Below are 10499 nucleotides of genomic sequence, written 5' to 3'. Positions count from 1 at the left end.
TATCAGAAAATTCAATAGTAACTGAAGAACCAGGAGGAGGAACAGAGAGTTATAAGACTTTGAGGTATGTTAGATTGAATCATTCAAAAGATTAGATCATTGGGGATAAGACCAATGGAGTGATGACAAGAAGAAGACTGGAAACTAATGAGGTATGTTTAATTTCTCAAGTTGAACTGATATCAGTAATTGAAGCATGTAAAGATGAATGTTGGTTGAAAGCTTTGGAAGAACAATTAGATTAGATTCAGAAGATTAACACATGGACTTTAATTCCCCGACCTAAAAATAAGAATGTTATTGGAACTAAATGGGTTCTTAGGAATAAATTGAATGAAGATGGTCAAGTTGTAAGGAATAAGGCTAGATTGGTTTGTAAAGGATATTCTCATGAGGAAGGAATTGATTATGGAGAGACTTTTGCACCTATAGCTAGGATTGAAGCTATAATATTATTTCTTACCTATGCTACCCATAAGAACTACAAGGTTTATCCGATGGATGTTAAGTGTGCATTTTTGAATGGGGATCTTGATGAGGAAGTTTATATTGAGCAACCTGATGGTTTTTCACTATTAGATGTGTAGACACCTAAAAATGGTCAACGCTTGCGGAGTCATACTTTAACATTTGCGCATTGCCTCATTTTAGGTTTTTGCGTCGCATTAACATTTCTTCCATGTTACGCACTTGGTCTTTATCATTTGCGAGCATCGAGTCATTCTTCTACCATCTCGTTCTCGAATTTGGTCTTGACGACAACAATCTTCAATCATGATTTTGGTCAATCTTATCCTGTTGCATTAATGTGCATGCTCATTTGTCATTATTTTGGACATCGTCAATACTAATTAAGGGTTTTATCCTCCTATCAATCTTGCTATCGATTTGTCATCGATCATTGTCCTCTTATCAATCTTGTCATCTGGCGATCGATTTATCATCAATCCTTATCATTTTCAATCTTGTCGTTTAACGATCGATTTGTCATCGGTCGTTGTCATGTTAGATCTGGTCATTTTGCGATCGATTTGTCATCGATCGTGGTCATTTTCAATATTGTCATTTTGCAATCTATTTGGTCATCAATCCTTGTCTTTTTGTCAATCTTGTCATTTCGCGATCGATTTTGTCATCGATCGTCATCTTTCTCAATTGTGTCAATTTGGATCAATTTGTCATTGTTCCTCATCAATTGGCGCATTTTCTCAATCAAATCATTTATCACATTGGTCATTTATCAATTCAAAATCATGATCGATATCAATTATCTTCAATCAAGACCTAATTGTCATTCTCGCATTGCTAATTCATCTTCTAGGGTTTCATGATTTAATCATTTAACCTTGTGTGTCATTTCTTCCTCTTTAGGATTAATAAATTATTTATTTATCCTAAGTCTTCTCATCACAATTAAATGTTTATTTAATTGGCTAATTATTCCTCTTTGTGAATGAATTAATTAATAAATGAAAAAATTATTGATTAATTCACTAATTTCCTAATTTTCATCATTTTCCTAATTCTTAATTTCCTAATTCCTCTTTTTCTAATTTTTCTAATTTCTTAATTCTTAATTTCAATTTCCTCCTATTTCTCTCCTAAATTCATGGAAATGACATGTCAATTTGTCATAATTTGTCATAATTGACAATCAATCAATTTTGACATAGAAGTTTGTCATAATTTGTCATAAATCATCAATCAACAAATTTTGCATAGAAAGTGCATATTTTGTCATAATTTGTCATAATTGATATAATTGATTTGCAATTTCCATTTGAATTGAATCATGCTAATTTGATCAATTTATCCAATTTGTCTATAAATTGGATGAATTTCTTCAATCAATCCCCTAACTCCTAATTAGATTATCGAATTTCTAATCAATCACGCTTTGAGTACTTTTGAGCAATTTTCTTACCTACTTGCTTTCAATCATGTATGTGCACTTGTAGGTGAGATCCACAACCAAACTATTTGAAGAGGAAAGAAGAACAATGGAGCCGCATGAAGGAAGCATTTGGATTTACCTCTAGTTTGCATAATCTTTTTGAATGTTTTTATTTCATGTCTCTATTGAATGTGTTTAGGATTAGATCATTGCAGTATGCTTTCGTGATTGAGCTAATGATTAATATTTTATATTTGCTTGTGATGATTCCTATTTCCTATGCTACATTAATTGGTGAACCCGATGTCAACACTAACCATCTAACCCCTTAACTATGTTTTTGAGTGCTTTTGAGTTGATTTGCAGGTCAAAAACCCAAAAACAAGGCAGTGCAGGGTTTTCTAGGGACTTCTGCGCTTGTGTAAGACAACTTGCGCCTGTGTTGAGCATTCTGCACCTGTGTTAATGACATTTTGTGCCTGTGTCATGGGTTCTGCGCTTGTGTCATGACTTTTGCGCCTGTGTAAAGTCCAGAACATAGGTAAAAATGTAGTGTTTTACTTGAAATTTGTTTTGTTTTTGCATTCTGTTTTCTGTGTTTTGGTTTTTGGTACTAATTATCTGTGCAGCATCTTGGCATATGCATGGCAAAGAAAACAAATTAAACTACTAACATGTTTTATGCAGAATCGATAGTCAAAGAATAAACATCTCAAACTTCTAACTTGGGTTTTGCAGCTTGCCTTGGAGAAACAACTAAACTTGGTGTTTGTCATTAATATTTTAGGCACCTAGTAATTTCTAAATAGGTTGGAATGAATATGTTTTTTCTTTGATTTTTGAGTATGACATTGGAGTAGGAGAGTATGCTCTCATCCTTCTTAGGGTGATCAGAAATCCAGATCTTCGATACCATGCTCGTGTCTTTGATTGTGTGTCTCTTTTAGAGGGCCTGCCTTCCCGACCACTTTGTTGTTGCAAGCAAGTGATAATCATGAGAAGGGAATGACCCAAAGTGAGTATGGCTAGAATACCTTGGCATTCTAACTCACTATAAAAAAATACCTGATGAGCAAAAGCTTTGAAGGAAGGGTTACGTGGGAATTGCAGTTACTTGGGAAGTGATGACCCTTGAACTCTTTCTCATATCAACATCTAAGTAGGACCTCACGGTCTAAATCATGCTTGCGCGACTACATTTGTTTGGTATCTTGATGGGCTTAATGTCTCAATAACGCTTGCGTGACATCAAGGAGTAATGCTTAATAGAAATCCTTACTAAACACCTTGTTTTTAGAGGCCAAAAACTCTTCTAGTTGCTTGAGAAGGACAAGTTCGGATACTTGGAAGAGATACTAAGTTCGCCATGGGGAGATTTCCATGGGGACTAATGCTTGGCTACCCTGAGAAGTGAGTGTCATGGAGGGGAGCCCGTGGGGTCAAGCATCTATGTATTCTCCTTGAATCCCATAACAAGTCTACCTCTCAAGTACCTGATGTCCTTGCCTACCATAAGAAATGTGGGAATGAGCATGATTGTCTTGAGTCTAAGTTGCAATATCTTGTATTCTTTGCTTGTCAAAAGTTGAATTGCAAATCTTTTCAAAAACAAAACAAATTGATCCAACATAAGATTAAACACAAGAGACATTCATCCAACAAAAGTTCAACAAGATTCAAAAACACTTTCAAACATGATTGTCAAACATTGTTCAAAATCTTGTCTCAACATTCATGTCACTTACATTTAGGTTCATCCTAGGTTGCATTTTGCAAAGTTCATTGTCAACTACCAAGGTTAGGTTTCACCTAAGTCATACTCCTTTGGATGTCAATAAGGGTCATCCATTTGCATATGTCCTCTTGCATTAAAGTCATACCATTGTCATACATTCATATTTGCATACCCTAAGTCTCTTCATTAACCTTAGGTCATTATCATATCATATTAAGACCAATTGCATAGTAATTGTCCTTTTGCATATTGTCTCAAAGCTAGGTTTTGTCATAATTGAGTAATCCAAATCTTTGATAAACCCTAAGTCATTGTTAGGAGGTCTAGACCTTATCAATCTTTTGTCCTTTTGTCATCAATATCATTTGGTCAAACCTAGCTTAGTATCCAAGCATATAGGGGAGACTTTGTCATTTTGTCCTTTTGTCACTTGGTCCTTTTGTCCTTTGAGGTCTAGACATCATTTCAATTTCCTAAGGGTCTCTTTTAGATTTGCATTCATAAGTTTGTCAAAATCTTGAAAAACAACCAAAAACATAGGTTGCATTCCTGCCATAGATTGAATTCTCATTCCTTAGTTTGCATTTAGTTGCATATCATATATTGTCTTTGAAAAATTGCAAAAAAAACATTGCATTTGCATAAGTGACATGCCTGTTGAGACAAGATCAAAATCTAAAAAGATGGGCGAACCAACATATCAACCCATGGACAACATAGCAAATTCGCAGTTTCAAACTAGTCAAACAGTGCAAATCGAAGGTTCATCAAACACATCTCTACCACCATATGGGATGGTTCAACTTGGACCACATCCATTATATGAACCAGTGTTTGTACCTATGAAACTAGGACATGGGAGTGTCCCACCAACTCCCAGAGGAAGTGCACCTTTCAATTGGAATCAACCAAACTTGCAACATGACATTCAAGCTCAAACATTATATGAAGAACAAACTCTTTCGCAAGGATTTGGTTCAGATCAAGGCATCCAACAAGAAACGAATCCAAATGTCCAACCAAATTCTTCATCTGATTCCGACGCTTCTGATGATGTTGACATGTTCCTTCAAGATCCAAAGATAACAAAAAAGATGGATAAGTTCTTGAACAAGGTCTTTAAGATGTTTCCACAAAAATATCTTAATATGATGAGTAATGTGACCTCTTCAAGTGACCAAATCAATGTGCAAGAACAACAAAGCGGTGAGTTGTTAAGTTTCTCTCCGCATCCAAATGAAGAAAATGCACAACAAGCAACTCAACCTACATTGATGAGTAAACGTGCTTCAAAGGCATTGACAATGACTATTCCTCAGAAGTCACCATTTGAGACAATAAATAATCCATTATTCAACACAACACCTGTAACACAAGATCAAATGAAGAACACGCAAGTATTCACAGCTGTCCCTCAACAAGAAGTGGTTCCTTACATGCATAAAGTTGGATCAAAATCTAAGATGTAGGAAAGCTTCACAATTGGAATGCCTAATGTCACCAATGTCCAGAATAATTCCACGATGCAATAAAGTTCTTATGTCCCGTTAAGTTCAATATCTTTGTCAGACACTATTGCGACAAATCCTTAGATAATGGCGACACAAAGAGCTACGGATAGTGGTTTGCACCAACAACAATTGTTGCAACAATTGAGTAATATACAAAAGGTACAATCGAATGTGCAAACTAGCAATGTGCAACAACAACAATTTCGCATTCGACAACAAATTGCAGTGCCTTCGGCACCATTACAAGTTAATGCAAACTTGCAACCATCACAATGGATTGGACAAACAACCCAACAAGTTAATGCAAGTGCTATACCCCATCCTAAGGAGAAGCAACGAAAACCACCTAAACAAAGTTTTTTACAAATGATGGGATATACACCATGACAACAATTGGCACAAAGTCAACAAATTCTGATCCGTCAGCCTCAACACCAACATGTACCACAATATGTGCCAAGGCAAGCAAGCTATCCTACTTCACAACCGCAATTGGTGCCTGTGCAATATCAACAACCTACTCAATTGGAATATCAACCTAGGCTCCAAGAAGCACAACTACAAGGTCGATATCAAGGCATAGCACAATCGCAACAACAAGAGATGTACCAAGAACTTTATATGCCGGAGACACCAAAAGCAACCATTTCAGAGTATCAACAACCGATCAGAAATGCGATGTATCAACAAAGAATACCAACTGGGATTAATGATGGACCTCTAAAATCTGATTCAATTGCGCAACAACTTGAGAAGTTGCAACGAAAATTTGATGCATTAGAAACTAAAGGAACAAAGAAGTTGTATACAGACCAAGATTTATGTCCTAATCCATTCGACAAGAGTGTATACATGCCTCCATTCCCTAAGCATTTTGAGGCACCTAATTTTGAGAAATATAAAGGGAATGGTAATCCAAAAGATCATATTCAAGCATTTTTCATGGCATGTACGGAAGTAAGCTATGAGGAGACATATTTAATGCGATTATTTGCACGAAGTCTCATGGGACAAGCTATGGATTGGTATTCACATCTGCCAGGAAATATAAAGACTTGGTCAGAATTGGCTCAAAAGTTTTTATCTCATTTCGCGTTCAACATCGACAGTGACGTGACCATGTCAGATTTATGCAACACCAAGCAAAAGCAAGGTGAACCATTCGTGTCTTTTTTGCAACGATGGCGAAGCTTGTATAGTCGTTCTTCTCTCGATATACCTGAAGAACAACAAGTGAATCTGTTTATCCAAAATTTGGTCCCAGAAATGATGTATGAGCTAAAATTGAAAAGTCCCAGTACTATAGAGAAACTTATTAAGAAAGGAATGAGCATTGAAATGGCTCTGGTAGCTAAAGGAATTATCAAGCTCAATAAAGACAATGACAACACCAATTATTCGGGGGATAGAAACAGATTTTGGTATAAGAACAAGAATGTCACTAATGATGGAGTTGTTGATGCAAGAGCGGTGAATGCAAATCAACCCCCATTCACGATCAAGAAATTGAGTGTTCCTAATATGTCAACTATGGAACACAATCAAGCACCAATGAGCAATGTTACTCAACAGCCGCAATACCAACAAAATGCTCAACAATAGCATACTCAACAATATAACCAACAACAAGGCCAACAACAAAACCAACAGCGCAAACCTTTCTGATCAAGGGATGGGCCTCCTCGACAATTTACACCATTAGGAGAGCCTATTGAATCAGTAATGCGACAATTGATACAAGCAAAATTTATTAAGCTACCAGAGATCAAGGCAGAACCAGTGGTAAAACCGCATTGGTGGAATGATAATGCATATTGTGAGTATCATCGGTCTAAAGGACATAAAACCACGTCATGTTTTCAATTGAAACATATGATTCAAGATTTATTAGAGAAAGGAGTAATTGAGGTAGATCCACTCCATGCGACTTCTAACACAGATCATACTATTTTCAAAACTCCTTTGCTTGATCATGACAAGGGGAAAGCATCTTCTTCCAACTCCGCCCAAACAACAAATTATGCCAATACTGGTTATAACAATGTCATTAATTGTTTTCGTGCATCAAATGAGTATGTTTCCACCCTGAGAATAAAGTGACAAGATCCTTCTTGCGCGGTCACCACTCGTCGATCTAAAATAGTCCTGAAAGGAGCTCCTGCAGCTCCTTCCAAGCCAACTCTTGCAAGTCAGTATAATCTTTTGGATCATCTAGGAAAGACACCTGCACAAATATCAATCCTTGAGTTATTGAAAATGTCTCCCATGCATCGTGCAGTCCTGGATAAAGCTTTAATTGAGTCCATTGTCCTGACAGATATTGATGTTGACCAGTTTCAAGCCCGGATTGGACATCTAGCTGTTTCCCAAAATGTCGCATTTTCTGATAATGATATCTCACCTGATAAGTTCCCCCATAATGACCCTTTGCACCTAGAAGTCTTTGTCCATAATTGCAAAATCTGACGAGTCTTGATAGATGGTGGAGCGGGTCTTAATATTTGTACCTTGAGAGTGGTCATTGGCCTGGGATATATAGAAAATGATATTGATGTTTCCAGAAGAATAACAATAAAAGCATATGATGATGCTGAGCACCCATCCAAAGGGATAATTACATTGCCTATCAGAGTTGGTCCAGTGACAGAAAACACTTTCCTGCAAGTCCTCAACCTTGATCTCCCTTATAATATGATCCTTGGTCGTCCATGGATCCAAGCAATGAAAGCAGTTCCATCCACCTATCATCAATGTTTAAAATATCCTTACAATGGAACTGAGATAACAATTCCAGGAGATCCTAATCCATTTCAGTTTTGTGCTACTCTAAAGGATTCTCCGCAGCAGCAAGTCCCAGTCAATAGAAAGGCCAAATCACATAACTATGTGGACCCTAATCAACTGTTAGATGTTGTCAAAGGAAAATTGAAGATACAAGACCAAGGATGTGGAGAATATTCAATGGATCAAACATTCCTCATCGAGAATTTACCAATATCTCCAAAAACATATGGCAAACCGCATTTATTGCAAAAGGAACCTAAGGTCATTATTCAATATCAGCCTCCCACCACATTTACAAGATGGGGAGAACTTGACAAAGAAACTGTAGATGATGATGTCATAGATTGGCTTTATAAAGATCCAACTGAGACCCCACTTGTCAGATTGCCAGTGGAACGATACGGAAAAGGATTTACTATGCTGCAAAAGAAAGGATATGATGGTTGCAGTGGCTTAGGCCTGAACAACAATGGAAGGCTAGAACCTGTCATACCCAAGAGGTGACCTCCAACTTTAGGGTTAGGTTTTGTACCATTGCAAATTGGATCTACATCTACCAAAGTGCCCACGTGTAGAAAAGGGTGTGATTCTGACAATGAAATAACACCTGAGGATACCCGACTCGAAACTGATTCCAATGAATGGGAGTGGAGTTCTTTTTCTTCTAGCTCCTATGCCCTCGACAATATTTTCATTGAACCTGATAATTTGCCTATGGAAGACAAACATGAAATAACTCCTCTTCCTAAAACATGTCCTCATGCTTGGATAGAGTCCTTTTGGGATCCAAGCTCTGAATCCGATACAAGCAGTTTGGATAGTGATACCATAGATGTTCATATCTTTACCATATTAGCCCTCTCTCTCCTTACAACCGATGATGACATGCCCCTCATCTATCCCCAGCTTATCCAACATGACCAACAAGAACCGCTCACATTGGATTGTTTTCAAAATGACGAAGCAATTGCAGAATTCCTTGGACTCCGGGAAGGCATACCACAAGGTGATCATAAGGCAGGATTTGCTATTGACCTGGATTCCACGGCATATTTTGGGGAGTCAACTCCATCTTCCAGTCATCAAAATGAAAAAAGAAAAGAAAAAGTAAAAAATCAAAAGAATAGATCTTTGAGTGAAAACCGTAAGGCACTCTCTGATCATGCAAAAGTAAAAATAAAAGATGTACCTGTGGGTGAAAACCTCTCTGAGGTGCCCAAAGGTGGAAGAGTGGACATACCCCTATCAAGTCAGGACAAATCAACATTTCTTGTGGAAATGACTGAGGAAATCAATTTGGGTACACCTGACAACCCTAAGGTCATTTATTTTACTGCTTCTCTATCACAACAGGAAAAAATAGATTTTGTCAATTTCTTTCTTGAGAAGAAGATCAGCTTTGCATGGTCCTATGCAGATATGCCTGGCCTCGATCTAGAATTGGTTCTTCATCATTTGCCACTAAAAGCTGATGCCAAGCCTATCAAACAGAAACTTAGAAAGATGCATCCTCAGCTGGCTCTTTTGGTCAAAGTGGAACTAAAAAAATTACTAGATGTGGGCTTCATCAGACCCATTGATTATGCAGACTGGATTTCAAATTTAGTACCAGTTAGCAAAGTAACTAGGGCCATCAAAATCTGCATAGATTTTAGGGACCTCAAATATAGCATGCCCTAAAGATGATTTTCCATTGCCAAACATAGACATCATAGTGGACATGACGGCTGGATATGAGATGCTTTCATTGATGGATGGTTTCTCCGGCTATAACCAAATTCACATTGCTCCTGAAGATCAGCATAAGACAACATTCACCCATGCTTGGGGTACCTACTGTTGGAATGTGATGCCCTTCGGTCTTAAAAATGCAGGTGCAACATATCAAAGAGCAATGATGACAATTTTTCATGATTTCATGCACACTTTGATGGAGGACTATGTTGATGACTTGTTATGCAAATCTGTCACCAGAGATAGTCATCTAGCCATCCTGGGCCCAATCTTTGACCAAATGGAGACCTAGAAACTCAGGATCAATCCAAAGAAGTGTGTCTTTGGTGTCACAGCTAGCAAATTGCTAGGATACATTGTTTCTCACCGAGGCATTGAGGTCGACCCTGCCAAAGTCAAAGCAATAATGGATATGCCTCCACCTTCAAGCCTCTGACAATTAAGAAGTCTACAAGGAAAGCTCCAGTCAATTCGCCGCTTCATAGCTCAGTTGGCCGACAAATGTCATCCATTCTAGCATCTATTGCATAAAGGTGTCGCTTTCAAATGGACTGAGCAATGTCAACCAGCCTTTCAAGCTCTCAAAGAATATTTGCTGTTGCTGCCTATTCTAATGCCTCCAATAGAAGGAAAGCCATTTTTATTGTATATTTTTGCAACTGAAACGGCATTAGGAGTTCTCTTGGCCCAACAAGATGAGAACGACAAAGAGCGAGCCATTTACTATATCAACCGGACACTGGTAGGATATGAGCTAAATTATTCAACTTTTGAAAGGGCATGCTTAGCAGTGGTATTTGCAATGCAGAAACTCCGACATTATATGCTAAGCCACCAAACA

The sequence above is a fragment of the Cryptomeria japonica genome, chromosome 11, assembly GCF_030272615.1.
Source record: "Cryptomeria japonica chromosome 11, Sugi_1.0, whole genome shotgun sequence".
In the NCBI taxonomy this organism is placed as follows: Eukaryota; Viridiplantae; Streptophyta; class Pinopsida; order Cupressales; family Cupressaceae; genus Cryptomeria; species Cryptomeria japonica.
The sequence above is the reverse complement of the archived record's forward strand: the minus strand, read 5'-3'. Positions refer to the sequence as shown.